This window comes from Nicotiana tomentosiformis, chromosome 4 (genome assembly GCF_000390325.3).
Source record: "Nicotiana tomentosiformis chromosome 4, ASM39032v3, whole genome shotgun sequence".
NCBI lineage: Eukaryota > Viridiplantae > Streptophyta > Magnoliopsida > Solanales > Solanaceae > Nicotiana > Nicotiana tomentosiformis.
The window spans coordinates 121,059,237-121,075,940 of NC_090815.1; positions in this window are offsets into that span (position 1 = coordinate 121,059,237).

Genomic DNA, 16,704 nt, shown 5'->3' on the forward strand with positions numbered 1-16,704 from the left:
TCTAACAATTTTTGAAAAAAAAATATCTATAAAATTTATAACTCCTAAAACCGGTAGTACAAGTCATGAGCTCTTTAGAGTTTGCTACAAAGTTGTAAATACAACTGTCTGGAAATAGGTAAAACAATGTGAATACAAAATAGGAAGGTGACTCTGAAGCCTGCGAACGCACCAACAGGTTTACCTTGTGCCTCTACAGCAACAATCCGCACAGCTAGCTAATGATCAACTGACTTCAAAATACCAGGATCTGCATAAAAATGTGCAGAAGTGTAGTATGAGTACACAACGGCGGTACCCAGCAAATATCAAGACTAACCTCAGTGGAGTAGTGACGAGGTACAATCAAGATACCTACTGGACTAAATAACCTGAACAAGTATAAGTATAGGAACAACAGAGTATGATATCTACATAAGGACTACGCGAAAGGGCAAATAATACGATAATTTCAGTAAGAAAGGAAAAAAACAACTATCAGCGGAACACCATAGTAATGACATAGAAGAACGAACGGAAACACAGCCTAAATCCAATGAACACAATTAAAAGAAGGACTGGTAGCAGCTAGCTGAAAACAACCACTTTCACACCAGATTTTAGTCAATAAACTCCACGAGGTACCGAACCTCATACTATTCACTACTCATGGGTCCCAATACCTAAACCCTAGCACTGGCATCCTGTTCCCTCATTACACTTCATAACCGTACTGACGACTGACGTGCAAAATAGAGCCATTCTCACATAGAACGCAAGTAACAAGGGTGTGCATCTATACTCAGCAATATCAAGAAAACCTCTTAACCGATAAGAGTGCTCAACTACGTGTATGCTTGTGCAAGTGTCCTAACACTGTTCATTCCAACTAGTAAGTATAGGAAAATAAATGGACAGCACGTAGAATGTTTTCTCACAACTTTCCACAAGATAAAACTCACACAGGTAAGTGTACCACAACATAAAACAAGAACAACAAGAGTGCCCCCAAGCCATCACAAGTCATCACAAATCAATCCCTGACATAGCCCACCTTGTCTCGCCACGTATGCAATAATAAAGTAAATACCCGCCTTGTCTCCCGACACGTGTATAATAATGTTCCCACCATGTCTCGTCACATGCGCAACCCACATATATATATCCCAACTTGTCACAACGCCTGTGCAAATATCAATAGTAACAATAGCATGGCAGAAACCTCGTGCAACCCAATAACACTCGCAAGACAAAAACCTCATGCATCACAATAACAACAACTGCACGGCAGAAAACTCGTGCATCACAATAACAACAACCGCAACAATGACAATAATACAAGGGTACGGCAAATAAGTTAACTCAGAGATTCCAGAACTTAATGAAACGGAGAAACTAATGCACAAAGAGTATCCACAATTGGGGAATGCTAGCCATAATAAGAAAATCTCAACAAGAAAGGAAATACTATGTAACAATGGTCCACAATATACAATTCTACAACGAGGGAACTAACACAAGTCGAATAATTCCAAATAAGGAAAAGTCAAGCAAAATATATGATATCTAACTTCTTTTAAGGTTGGGCAATTAGGAAAGAGATGCAACAAATTAAGTTAAGGATAAGCAGCAGCAAGATAATCATATTCTCAATTAAGGATGAACAATTACATAATAGATAATTATAACTTCAAATAAAGATAATCAGTTAGGGGAAAGATAACATGACAATAAAAGAGATAACAATTTCAGTTAAGGCACAAATGAATCAAATAAGCAACAAGAATGGATCATGAAGCAATTAACTCTAATTAAAGGAGGTAGAGGTGAAACCAGTAATTTAGAAACGTATTCATAACAAAACAACTGCATATTCAGTAAATACAAAAACATACGAACCCAAAAGGCCAGCTTTCCATCAATAAGTTCAAGCACGTACTCGCCACCTCGCGTACACGGACTACAATTAGCATAGAAGACTCAAATCCTAAGTTATAGTTCACCCACACGAATTTAGGCAAGATACTTACTTCGAAGAAGACATACCGATACTCAAAAATGAACTTATCGGTGAAATCGCCTCCAGACGGATCAAATCTAACCAAAATAACTTCAATGCACAAATGCAACTCATAAGAAACTATTCCGGATCATTAAAGCCTCATTCTTTATCAAAATCTAAAAATCGACCCAAAAGTCGACTCCCCGGTTCGCACCTCGGAACCCGTTAAAACACACAAAACCCGAACACCCATTCCTAAATGAGTTCAACCATAATAAAATTATCAAATTCTGATACCAATTCACCCCTCAAATCATGATTTTTCATTTTTTAAATTTTCTTCAAAAACCTCCATTTCCCTCAACTCAAAACACAAATTAAATGATAAAAATAAATATAAAATCATGGAATATAATAAATTCTAGGTGAATAACACTTACCCAATCAATTTCCTTGAAAACCCCACAAAGAATCGCTTAAAACCGAGCTCTAGAACTCCAAAAATGGTGAAAATGAAAAACCCTCGGAAGAGAGTACTATTTATTCTGCCCAGGTCTTAAAGCATCACGAATGCGGAAGGGTGATTGCGTTCGCGAAGAAGAAAAGCGATGGCTGCCAGAAAACCCTTCGCAAACTTGAGCAAATGGACGTGAAAGCGATGCACATGGGATAGGAACCTACGCAAATGCGCAAGGGGATGCGCGAACACGAAGGGTAAATGATCACCAGTGTTTAGGGCCCGGTTTCTACTACGCGAACGTGGAAGGAAGGATGCGAACGCGAAGAAGGAAAAAGGCAGACCTTCGCGAATGCCAGAGCTTAAATACGAATGCGAAGAGGATATATTAGGCAGGTCAGCAGAACACTACTCGAACGCGAAAGGCACTTCGTGATCGCGAAGAAGGACATCAGATGACAGAAAACAACAATTTAAAATAGGAGGAAATGACCCGTGGCCCATCCGAATACACCTGAGGCCCCCGGGACCCCGTTTAAACACACAAACAAGTTCTATAACCTAACACGGACTCGCTCCGGGCCTCAAATCATATCAAACAATGTTGAAACTATGAACCATACCATGAATCGAACTTACGAATTTTCAAATCTTCCAACTTCCAAAACTTGCGCCGAAACCTATCAAATCAAACCGGAATGACTTCAAAATTTGCAGGCGAATCTCAAATGACATAACGTAGTTGTTCCAACTCTCAGAATCGCATTTTGAAGCGATATCACCAAAGTCAACTATTGGTCATACCTCTCAACCTTCAAAACTTCAACTTTTCCAAATTTCGCCAAAATGGTCCAAATTACCCTACGGACTTCCAAAATCCAACCCGGATGCACGCCTAAGTCCAAAATCACCATATGAAGCTTTTGCAATCACCGATAACCCATTCTGGAGCCATTTACAAAAAAATCAAATTCCGGTCAACTCTTACCACTTAAACTCCCAAAACTAGGATCCTTCTTTCGCTTTGACTCTGAATCATCCGGTAACTTAATTCAACCATGCACACAAGTCAATACACATAATACAATGCTGCTGAAGACCTTATGCCCCCGAACGAGACTTAAATTCTCAAAACGACCGGCCGGGTCGTTACATCCCTGCTCAATATTATGCCTTGAATCCATGCTATATTTGCTACATGCTTATTTGATTTATGTGACTTAATTGTTACTTGAATTTTAGCATACTAAATATTAAATTGTCTATTTCCTCCTTAATTTTCACAATTAATTGCTACTTGTCATCACTTGTTTCTAAATAAATCATAATTATTATATGCTTGTTGTCTTACAATTTCATATTAATTATTTCATTTATTGGAATAATTTCTTTTATAAGAATTGGTAAATTATATTTTTGAGGAGCGGGTTGCACACCACAACAAAAATGAAAGTGAATATATTGGAGGAGTGGGTTGCACATTGCAACAGAATTGAGTGAAAGTGAATATATTGGAAGAGCGGGTTGCACACCGCAACAGAATTGATTCAAAAGATATATTGAGGATCGGATTGCACGTCGCAATGGAATTAAATGAAAATGAATATATTATGGGATTGGGTTGCACGCAACAACAAAATTGAATATGAATATATTGTGGGATCGGGTTGCACACCGCAACGAAAAGTGATTTTAGTAATAATTAGTTATGACTGCCGAGTTGGCTTGATTGTTGATATGAGTTACTGGTTTAATTTCTATTCACGTTCTCCTATATTGTTATTATTATTATTATTATGTACATGTTAATATAAGTAACATGCCTTAGCCTCGTCACTACTTCGTCGAGGTTAGGCTCGATACTTGCTGGGTACATGGGGTTTGTTGTACCCATACTGCACTCTGAACTTCTTGTGCAGATACTGGAGTTGGTCCCAACGGCGTACAATAGATTTGCTCGGATTCAGCTATCCACAGGAGACTTGAGGTATAGCTGCACGGCGTTTACAGCTATGAAGTCCCCATCTACTTTATTTTAGCTGTGTATTTCTGTCAGACATCTTTATTTTCATTCAGACCATTATTTGTATTATTCTAGTAGCTCGTGCACTTGTGATACTAGTTCTGAGATGGTATTTAGACATCGCTATTATTATGGTTTACTTACTTTATTTTAGATTTTATTCCAGTTATTAGTTTCTTTATTATTAATTAAATTAAATTGTTAAAAAAATAGCAAAAATTATTCTAATGTTGGCTTGCCTAGCAAGTGAAATGTTAGGTGCCAACACGGTCCCGAAGGTGGGAATTTCGGGTCGTGACAAGTTGGTATCAGAGCACTAGGTTACATAGGTCTTACGAGTCACGACCAAGCTTAGTAGAGTCTGAAGGATCGGTACCGAGACATCTGTACTTATCTTCCAGAGGCTACGTAGTTTAGGAATAATTTCACTTTTATTCTACTATGTCGTGCAATTTTATTCTATCATTGATGATTGAACTCTTCTATTTTTATCCTCTCGCAGATGGCGAAAACACGCACTATGTCTACAACCGGACAGGAGCTAGAGCCCACAGTGACAGCTATGACTAGGGACAGTGGCCGAAGCCAAGGTCGTGCCAGAGGCCGAGGTAGAGGTAGAGGCAGAGCTCAATCTAGAGCTCGAGAAGCAACACCTATTGTAGAACCTCAGGTGGATTTAGAAGCGGAGGTTCCAGCTCAGACGATACCTGTTGGACCAGTTCAGGTTTGGGAAGGATTCATAGCTACTCCAGTACTTCAGGACGCTCTAATCCGTTAGGTAAGTCTTATGGAGGGTGTGGCCCAAAATGGTACATTTCCAGTGGCACCAGCAGTCTCACGGGCTGGGGGAGGAGCACAAACTCTCAGTACTCCCACTCCGGGGAAAACAACTCCCTAGTATCAGGCTCTAGTAGCCCATCCAGTTGGGGTAGTTCAACTAGTTGTTGCAGCACAGGCCGGTGATAGGCCTGCTTTATCTTCTGAGGCTTTGTTGAGGTTGGACAAGTTTACCAAGCTATTTCCAATCCATTTCAGTGGTACACCTTCTGAGGACCCACAGGATTTTCTTGACCGTTGCTATGATGTTTTGCAAAACATGGGGATAGTCGAAAGCAATGCAGTTGATTTTGCTGTGTTTCAGATGAATGATTCTGCCAAGAGGTGGTGGAACGATTATGTATTTCCTAGACCAGTTGGTTCTCCTACATTTACCTGAGAGTAGTTCTCCTAGCTATTTCTGGAGAAGTTCCTTCACATCACATTGAGGGAGAATTACCGCAAGCAGCTCGAGTGTCTCGAGTAGGAAGTATGTCAGTCACTCATTATAAGACCCTTTTTGTGGATCTAGCCCGTCATGCTCTTTTTTTACTTCCTACCGAGAGAGAGAGAGTAAGGAAGTTAATTGATGGACTCGTTCAACCTATCAAGCTAAAGATGGCCAAGGAGACCGGGAGTCAGATTTCTTTTCAGACGGCTGCTAATGTTGCCAGGCGGATCGAGATAGTTGTTTCATAGGAGAGAGGGCCAATGTCATTTAAGAGGCCCCGTCATTCCGGTAATTTCAGAGGCGCCTCATCTGGAGGCAAGAGTACTTATGGTAGGGGTCATTCTCCTAGGCCATTTTATTAAGCACTTTAGACTTCTCATGGTGCTTCAGGGAGTCAAGGTCCCTATGTTCCTTACCTTGGACAGCCAGCATTCAGTGCACATTCAGCTCACATTAGTGCACCAACACTTTAGAGTCAATATGGCGGCTATCTGACCCATTCGGTGCAGCTTCAACTTCAACAACCACGACAAAAAGATGGGTATTATGAGTGTGGGAACATTGGTCACATTAGGATGCATTTCCCTAGGTTGTTGAGCAACATATCTCAGCAGAATTCTCGTGACATCATACTCGCACGAGTTGCTCTACCGCTCGCCCAACCAGCTAGGGGCATGGATCAGACTGTTAGATGTGGAGGTTAGACTGCTAAAGGTTGAGGTGAGACTGTTAGAGGTGGAGGCCATCGAGCTATGGCCTGTCCCAGAGATGTAATTTAGACTGGTGGGCCCCAGCCCCAATTCTATGCTTTTCCCAGCTAGGCCTGAGGTCGAGTCATCAGATGTCGTGATCACAAGTATTGTTCCAGTTTGCCATAGAGATGCCTAAGTTCTATTTGATCCAGGATCTACTTACTCCTATATGTCCGCCTACTTTGCTTCATATATGGTTGTGCCTCGTGATTCTCTAAGTGCGTCTATATATGTGTCCATGCCGATAGGAGATTCTGTTGAGGTAGATCATGTCTATCGTTCGTACGTGGTTATTATTAGGAGTCTTGAGACTAGTGTGGATATTCTAATTCTCGACATGGTAGATTTTGACGTCATAGTGGGTATGGATTAGTTGTCACCTTATCATGCGATATTGGATGGTCATGCCAAGACGGTGACCTTAGCCAAGCCAGGGTTACCTTGATTAGAGTGGAAAGGAACTCCTGGTCATTCTACCAGCATGGTTATTTCTTATATGAAGGCACGACGTATGGCCGAGAAGGGGTGTCTAGCCTATTTGGCTTATATTTGAGATCCCAGTGCGGATGTTCCTTCTATGGACTCAGTACCAGTTGTTTGTGAATTTCTAGAAGTATTTCCTGCAGATTATTTGGGGATGCCACCCAACAGAGATATTAAGTACTGTATTGATTTGGCTCCGGGCACTTAGCCCATTTCTATTCCACCATACCGAATGGCCCTGCCGGAATTGAAAGAACTGAAGGAGCGGTTACAAGACTTGCTTGATTAGGGATTCATTACACCTAGTGTCTCGCCCTTGGGTGCACCAGTGTTGTTTGTGAAGAAGAAAGTGGTTCAATCCGGATAGATTATCGGCAGTTAAACAAGGCTACTATCAAGAACAAGTATTTATTGCCAATAATTGATGACTTATTCGACCAACTTCAGGGTGCTAAGCTATTTTCGAAGATTGACTTGAGGTCTGGATATTATCAGTTGAAAATTAGGGCATATGATGTCCCTAAGACAGCTTTTCAGACTCGGTATGTGCATTATGAATTTCAAGTGATGTTATTTGGGTTGACAAATGCCCCGGCGGCATTTATGGATTTGATGAACCAGGTGTTCAAGCCCTATCTAGATTCCTTTGTGGTTGTATCCACTGATGACATCTTGATTTACTCCAGCAGTCAAGAGGAGCATGAGCAATATCTTCGGATTGTGCTAAAGACTTTGAGGGATAATCAATCATATACCAAATTTTCAAAATGCGTGTTTTGGTTAGACTCAGTTACCTTTTTGGGGCATCTTATATCGCTAGAAGGCATAAATGTGGACCTTAAGAAGATTGAGGTAGTTCTGAACTGGCCTAGACCTATTCAGCTACAGAGATTTAGAGTTTTCAAGGTCTAGCAGGTTATTATCGCCGGTTTGTGGAAGGGTTTTCATCTATAGCAAACCCATTGACCAGATTGACCCAGAAGGGTGCTCCATTTATATGGTCAGACGAGTGTGAGTTGAGCTTTCAGAAGCTCAAGACTACTTTGACTACAACACTACTGTTGGTGTTTCCCACAGGTTCAGGATCGTACACGGTGTATTTTGATGTATCTCGTATTGGACTCAGTGCAGTATTGATGCAATACGACAGGGTGATTGCATATGCATCGTGATAATTGAAAATTCACGAGAAGAATTATCCCATTCATCACTTGGAATTGGCAGCCATTATTCATGCGTTGAAGATTTGGAGGAACTACCTTTACGGTGTGTCATGTGAAGTATTCACAGATCATCATAGTCTACAGTATCTATTCAAACAAAAAGATCTCAATTTGAGGTAGAGAAAATGGTTGGAGCTTTTGAAAGACTATGATATCACCATTTTGTATCACCCGGGAAAAGCCAATGTGGTGGCCAATGCTTTGAGTAGAAAGGTTGTGAGTATCGGCAGCCTTGAGTATATTCCAGTTGGTGAGCTGCTGCTAGCTATAGATGTTTAGACTTTGGCCAATCAGTTTGTGAGGTTTGATGTTTTAGAGCCCAATCGGGTTCTAGCTTGCACAATCGCTTGGTCTTCTTTATATGAGCGCATCATAGAGCGACAATATGGTGATCCTCATTTATTTGTCCTTAAGGACATGGTGCGGCACTTTGGTGCCAAGCAGGTTGCTATGGGAGATGATGGAGCTCTACAGATGCAGGGTCGTATTTGTGTTCCTAATGTGGATGGGCTTCATGAATTAATTCTTGAAGAGGCCCATATATCCCGGTATTCTATTCATCTGGGTGCCGCCAAAATGTATCAAGATTTCTGACAACATTATTGGTGGAGAAGAATGAAAAAGGATATAGTTGAATATGTAGCTCGGTGTTTGAATTGTCAGCAAGTTAAGTATGAGCATTAGAGACCTGGTGGTTTGCTTCAGAAGTTAAAAATTCCTGAGTGGAAGTAGGAGCGTATCACTATGGATTTTGTTGTTGGACTCTCACAGACTTAGAAGAAGTTTGATGCAATATAGGTCATTGTGGACAGGTTGACCAAGTCAGCACATTTCATTCCAGTGGCAATTACCTAATCTTCAGAGCGGTTAGCTGAAATTTACATTCGTGAGATTGTCCGCCTTCACGGTATGCACGTGTCTATTATTTTAGATCAAGGTACGCAGTTCACCCCACACTTCTGGAGGGCTGTACAACGTTAGTTAGGCACGCGGGTTGAGTTGGGTACAACATTTCATCCATATACAGACGAACAATCAGAGCGCAATATTCAGATATTGGAAGATATGCTTCGCGCTTGTATTATAGATTTTGGAGGTTCTTGGGATCAGTTCTTGCCACTTGCAGAGTTTTCCTATAATATCTGCTACCAGTCGATCATGCAAGTGGATCTGTATGAAGCATTATACGGGAGGCAATGTCGTTCGCCATTTGGCTGGTTTAAACCGGGAGAGGCCCAGTTGTTGGGTACTGATTTGGTAGAGGATGCCTTGGATAAGGTCAAGGTTATCTAGGATTGATTTTGCACATCTCAGTCTAGGAAAAAGCGTTATGTTGACCGTAAGGTTCGTGACGTTGCATTCATGACTGGACAAAGAGTATTGCTCAGGGTTTCACCTATGAAAGGTGTAATGAGATTCGGAAAGAATGGCAACTTAAGCCCTAGGTATATCGGACCCTTTGAAATTCTTGAAAGGGTTGGTGACATAGCCTAAAAGCTTGCACTACCACCTGGTTTATTAGCAGTTCATCCGGTGTTCCATGTATCTATGCTCCGGAAATATCATGGTGATCCGTCCCATGTGTTAGATTTCAGCCAAGTATACATTTATGTGTTCTGAGACCTCGAAAAGCACTATTCAGCATTGCTCGATGTTAAAAGGGAAAATAAGATCAAAATATACGAGTTTTTTAACTTCTAAATCTATTTTCAAGGTTCGTTTAGATCTGATTAAAAATTATGTTTCAGGAAAGATCTGGCATAGTTTTATACGGATACTGTCAGGTTTGTGTACGTGGTCCGAAAATTTATTCGGAAAGTTTTTATATGAAAATTTGATCAAAATGTGAAATACAACTTTAAAACACAATTGAGTTGACTTCGGTCAACATTTTGAGCCAACATACTCGGTTCAATGTTTTGATAATTCCGGTAGGTCCGTATCATGATTTGGGACTTGGGCGTATGCCCGTAATTGAATTTGAAGGTCCCTAGCTCAAATTATCGACATTTAACGCAAACTAGAAATTTAAAGGTTTATGAATTCCCAAATTTGGTCATAATTGGGTTTTGGTTGATATTGGGTCCCAATTTAGATTCTGAGAGTTCGATCAGCTTCGTCACAATATTTATGACTTATGTACAAATTTTGAAGTTATTCCGAGGTACGTAGGCACGTTTTCCTTTCGTTTTTGAAAAAAAAAAAGTTTGATTTTATAAAGCTTGAATTTCTAAAGCTTGACCGGAGATTTGACTTTTGATAAAATTACTCCAGAATAGAATTTTGATGATTCCAATAGCTTCGTATAATGATTTTGAATTTAGGCGCATGTTTGGATTTGGATTTGGAAGTCCGTAGGACAATTTGGCGCATTTTGGCGAAAGTTGGAAAATAAAAGATTTTTAAAAAGTTTGACCGGGAGTTGACTTTATTGATATCGGGCTCGGAATTCGATTCTGGGAATTGGAATAGCTCCATTATGTCATTTATGTATTGCATGAAAAAATTGAGTTCATTACGAATTGATTTGGCATGTTTCAGCACAAGTTATAGAATTGAAAATTTCATAAACTCATAAGTCCGAATTGACTCCTGATTTGTAGTTTCGCCACTGTTATGTGTGATTTGAGATCTCGAGTAGGTTCATGATATGTTCCGAGACTTGTTGGTGTGTTAGTTTCGGAGTGGTTTCGTACCATTTTTAGGTCATTTTTAACTGCTGGTTTTTGACACCAGTGTGCGAAATTTCTTATGCATAGAGCTGACTTTGGAAGCTTATATCTCGCAATCTATAAGGAATATGGAAACTATCAAAACATAAAAGTTGTAGCCCTTTGATTTTAGTTTCCAGAAATATAAAACATTCATCATTTGAACATCGGTACAGATAGTTACTGTCGATTGACTGAAGGCTGGTAATGTAGTTTTGTTGGCTAGCAGTGTGCATCGCCAGAAATTTCTGATGCACATGGCTGATTTTGGAAGCTTATATCTCGCAATCTATAAAGAATCTGCAAATCATCAAAACATACAAATTGTAGCCCTTTGATTCTAGTTTCTAAAACTATAAACCATTCATCATTTGGACATCTGTACAGAAAGTTACAATCAATTGACTGAAGGCTAGTAATGCAGTTTTTGTTTGCCTGACAGTGTGCATCACCAGAAATTTCGAATGCACAGGGCTGACTTTGGAAGCTTATATCTCGCAATCTTTAAGGACTCTAGAAATTATCAAAACATGTAAGTTGTAGCTCTTTGATTCTAGTATCAAAACATATAAATTATCAAAATCAGATTTCTTATAAAATATTCCAAAAACAAAAATTTAAGATTGAAAGCCAATCCGATATCGGAATTAGATAATTTTTATATGGTTGAACTCGTATCGTAACGGGTGTTCGGATTTTGTGAGTTTTTTGGGATTCGAGACGTAGGTCCCACTGTCGATTTTTGAAATGAATTTCAGATTTTAATCCGAAAAATTAGTAATTTCATATGGAATTAATTCCTACGATTCGTGTTGAGAATATTGAATTTTTTGTGAGTAGATTTGAAGCTTTCGGACAACAATTCGCAAGACAAAGGTTTCTTGGAATCTTGAATTATGTTTATGTGAATTTCATGTGTAATGACATATAGGCAAGGTGACGACTGCCCATACGTCGTCAAATTGATTGTTTGCACATTTATCTGGAAATCATAAATTATTTTAAATTATGAATTAATTATTATATTAATTATTTCTCTCATTTTCCTTGCTCAGTATTATTCCTTGAATTCATGCTATATTTGCTATATGCTTATTTAATTTGTGTGACTTAATTATTACTTGACATTTAGCATACTAAATATTAAATTGCTTATTTCCTCCTTAATTTCCACAATTAATTGCTACTTGTCATCACTTGTTTCTAAATAAATCATAATTATTATATGCTTGTTGTCTTACAATTTCATATTAATTATTGCATTTATTGGAATAATTTATTTTATTAGAACTGGTAAATTATGTTATTGAGGAGCGGGTTCCACGCCGCAACGGAAATGAAAGTGAATATATTGGAGGAGCGGTTTGCACGCCGCAACAAAATTGATTGAAAGTGAATATATTGAAGGAGCGGGTTGCACACCGCAACAGAATTGATTGAAAAGATATATTGAGGATCAGGTTGCACGCCGCAATGAAATTAAATAAAAATTCATATATTATAGGAACGGCCCGGTAAAAAATCAATGCCCAAATCAATACCCTTATCGGGTGGCATACCTGGAATATTCTCTGAAAATACATCGGAAAAATTCCTTACTACCAGAACTGACTCCACGGTAGGAGTATCAACACTAACATCTCTCACATAGGCCAAATATGCATCACACCCCATCTCGAACATTCGTTGAGCCTTAAGAAATGAAAAATAACCCTGCTAGGAACATAATCTAAGGTACCTCTCCACTCTAGCCACGGTAGACTTGGAATAGAAAACTTCACCTTCTTGGCGTAACAATCAAGGATAGCGTGATGGGGCGACAACCAGCCCATGCCCAAAATAATATTGAAATCCACCATATGGAGCAATAGTAAATCAGATATGGTCTCAAAACCACTAATAGCAATCAAATACGACGATACACGTGGTCAACGATAATTGAATCACCCACGGGTGTAGATACATAAACATAAGAACTCAAAGAATTATGGGATACGTCCAAATACGGGGCAAATAAGATGACACATAAGAATAAGTGGAGCCTAGATCAAATAAGACTAACGCATTCCTATGACAGACCGGAACACTACCTAGGATAACAGAATCGGATGCAACTACCTCCGTCCTAGCATGAAAGGCATAATATCTGGCCTGGCCTCCCCCTCTAGGGCGACCTCTACCTATCCAACCTCCACCTCTAGCTGACTATGCATGTGGAGTAGCAACTGGTGCAATAATCATGGCTTGAGAAGCTTGAGGGCCCTGTGGAATAGGTGGGGCCTGAGAGATCTGTGGATGTGCAATCCTCTTAATTCTAGGGCAATCCCTCATTATATAACGAGTGTCACCACACTCAAAATAAGTCCTCGTAAGACGTGGCTGTTGAGACTGGCTCGGGCCTAATCTGCTGGACTGGCCACTGAAAGCACCCCGTGTAGGAGGTACAGTAGACACTGGCGGTGCATAATATAGAACATATGGTTTGGGAGTAGCCGGAATACCACTGGAAGCTAGAAGTGCTGACTGAATAGGACGTCTCACATAGTCGTTACCATGACGGGCTGCAGCTGGGGCAAGAGAATTATTATATGTGCCAGAATCTTGAGGTCTCTTAGCTTCCCTCTCTTCTCTCTCTCGGATCCGCATACCCTCCAATCTCCTAGCAATTGACACCACGTGTTGGTATGTGATGTCCATCTCCGATTCTCGGGACATACTGAATCTGATACTAGGATGGATCCCCTCAATAAATCGACGAACCCGTTCTCGAACAGTAGCAACCAAGGCTGGTGCATGCCTAGCCAAATCACTGAATCAGATTGCATACTCTGACACAGTCATAGAACCCTGGCGAAACTGCTCAAACTCTACGCAACATGTATCTCTTAGATTTTGAGCAACATATTCCCTCAAGAACATATCTAAAAACTGAGTCCAAGTGAGTGAAGCTTCCTCAGCTGGACTATCCAACTCGTATGCTCTCCACCTTTGCAGGCCTCTCCCCTAAGCTGGAATGCTAGGAAAGAAATCCCACTAGAATCCACAATACCCATAGTACGGAGGATATAGTGACATTCCTCGAGAAAATCCTGAGCATCCTCTGAATCCAAACCACTAAAAGTGGGATGGTGGTACTTCTTGTACCTCTGGAGCTTGAGTTGCTCCCCCTCCAAAAATGTTGCCCTAGCCTCGGGACGAACTGGGACAACTAGCGACACTAGTATAACCTCTTTAGCATGGTCAACCAGGGCCCGTAGCTGTAGGGTACGGGCAGCGGGAGTCTGTCCTCCTGCCCTAGCCTGAGATGTGGCAGGAGCAAGTGGAATCAACCCTGCCTGAGCTAGAGTGCCAAACATGCTAAAAAACTAGGCAAGAGTCTCCTAAAGTGCAGGGCTAGTAACGGGCATCTGAGGTGCCTGCTCTCCGGCTGGAGCTACTGGTGGCTCTACCGCAGCAGCTCGTGCAGGTGCTATGGCTATAGCACGTGGTCTTCCTCAGCCTCTGGCTCGACCTCTACCCCGGACCTGCATCTGGCGGCTCCAACAGGGGGCGTGGGTGTCTGATCATTGGATCCAGTTGAGCGTGTCATCACCATCTGTGAGAGAATAGAAAGACAAGGGTTTAGAATTTAGAAGTCAAAAATGCGCACGATAAGGAATCAAATAACTGAACATTTTTCCTAACAGTTCCATAGCCTCCCGAAGATAAGTACATACGTCTCCGTACCAATCCACGAGACTACTAAATCTGCTTATGACTCATAATACCTATGAACCTAGAGCTCTGATACCATCTTGTCACGACCCCAAATTCCCTCTGTAGGATGTCGTTATGGCACCTAGTCTCTAAAACTAGGTAAGCCTATCATATATGCGGAATAACTGAATATAAATATGAAAATCAATTCTTAACAACTGAAATAAATAAGAACGACAACTTAAATAATCACAACTCCCAAAAACACGGTAGCAATAAGTTAAAAGCTTCTAAGAATTTATTCTAAGTGTCTCTATACATCAGAATCTAAAGAGAATAAGGAAAGCAACACAATAAGGATAGAAGGGGACTACGAGGTCTGCGGAGGCTGGCAGATATACCTTAAAGTGCCCCTATTGAGCATTTACTTTAGGGACGACGAGAAGGCATCTCGGGAGTGCCCTCGTTGTTTATCCTTATGTGTTGTGTTGTCATCCTTCTGTAGTTTCTCCTCGTTAAATTTCCAGTCTCTTATTACATTGCTATATTTTCTTCCTTAAATTATTATATACCACTAGGGCCCTGGGTACCGTTGTGGTGTACTCATGCTACTCTTATGCACATGTTTTATGAACAAATCCAGGTACCTCCTACCAGCCCCGCTATTAGTTGCATACTTGCTGCTGCTCCAGAGACTTCAAGGTATATCTGCCAGCGTCCGCAGACCTCAAAGTCCCCACTCTATCCCTTTCATGTTGTTCCTCCTTTATTTCTTCTAGTTACTGATGTATAGAAACAGTTAGACAAATTCTTAGAGCTTGTGACTTGTGATTACTGGGTTTTGGGAATATTGTTATTCTCGAGCTGGTGGTTACTTGTACATGCCGAGCGGCATTTTTCCGCTATATAGTTATCTGATGAGAATTAGTTGTTGATTCTGTCTCTATTTATGATTTTTTTTTCCCGCAATTGTTAGGCTTACCTAGTCATAGAGACTAGGTGTTGTCACGACATCTTACGGAGTAAGAATTGGGTCATGACAAGTTCGTATCAAGGCTCTAGGTTCATAGGTGTTATGAGTCACAAGCAGATTTAATAGAGTCTCACGGATCGGTACAGAGACGTCTGTACTTATTTTTGGGAGGCTATGGAACTGTTAGGAAAATATTCACTTCTTAGATTCATTGTTGTGCGAAACTGTTGACTTCGAAATTCTAAACTTCTGTCTTACATTCTATCACAGATGGTGAGGACACGTACATACAGATCATATGACCAGGCACCCGCGCCCCCTGTTGGAGGTGCGAGAGGTCTGGGACGGGCCCGGGGTAGAAGCTGAGCACGTCCACGTAGTGCTGCCAGAGGACCCACATGAGCTGCTATAGAGAGCTACCAGCAACCCCAGTTAGAGCACAGGCACCTAAGACGCCTGTTACTGCACTTGCTCCTGCCACATCTCAGGTCGGGGAAGGACCACATACTCCCGCCTCACGTACCTCAGAGCAGCGAGTTCACGTCGACTAGGTTCTAGAGGTCATACCGATGCAGCTTGTTGCTCCAGTTCAGCCCGAGGTTAGGGCATCAGTTTCTAAGGCGGAGCAGCTCAGGCTTGAGAGGTACAAGAAGTACCACCCTCCAATTTTTAGTTGCTTGGCGTCAGAGGACGCCTAGGGTTTTCTTGAGGAGTGTCACCTTACCATGGGTGTAGCAGTCAAGTAGGGTTTCTTTCACTACGTTCCAGCTTAGAGGAGCAGCCTATCAGTGGTGGCGTGCTTATGAGTTGGGTAGTCCCGCTGAGGAAACTTCACTTACATTGACTCAGTTTTCGGATATGTTTTTGAGGGAGTATGTTCCCCAGAGTCTCAGAGATGTATGGCGTGCAGAGTTGTAGCAGTTGCGCCAGGGTGCTATGACTGTGTCAGAGTATGCGGTTCACTTCAGTGATTTGGCTAGGCATACACTAACCTTGGATGCTATAGTTCGAGAGAGGGTTCATCAGTTTATCGAGGGGCTCAACCCAGTATCAGGCTTAGCATGGCCAGGGAGTTGGAGATGGATATTGCGTACCAGTAGGTTGTGGGAATTACTAGGAGATTGGAGGTACACTCGGG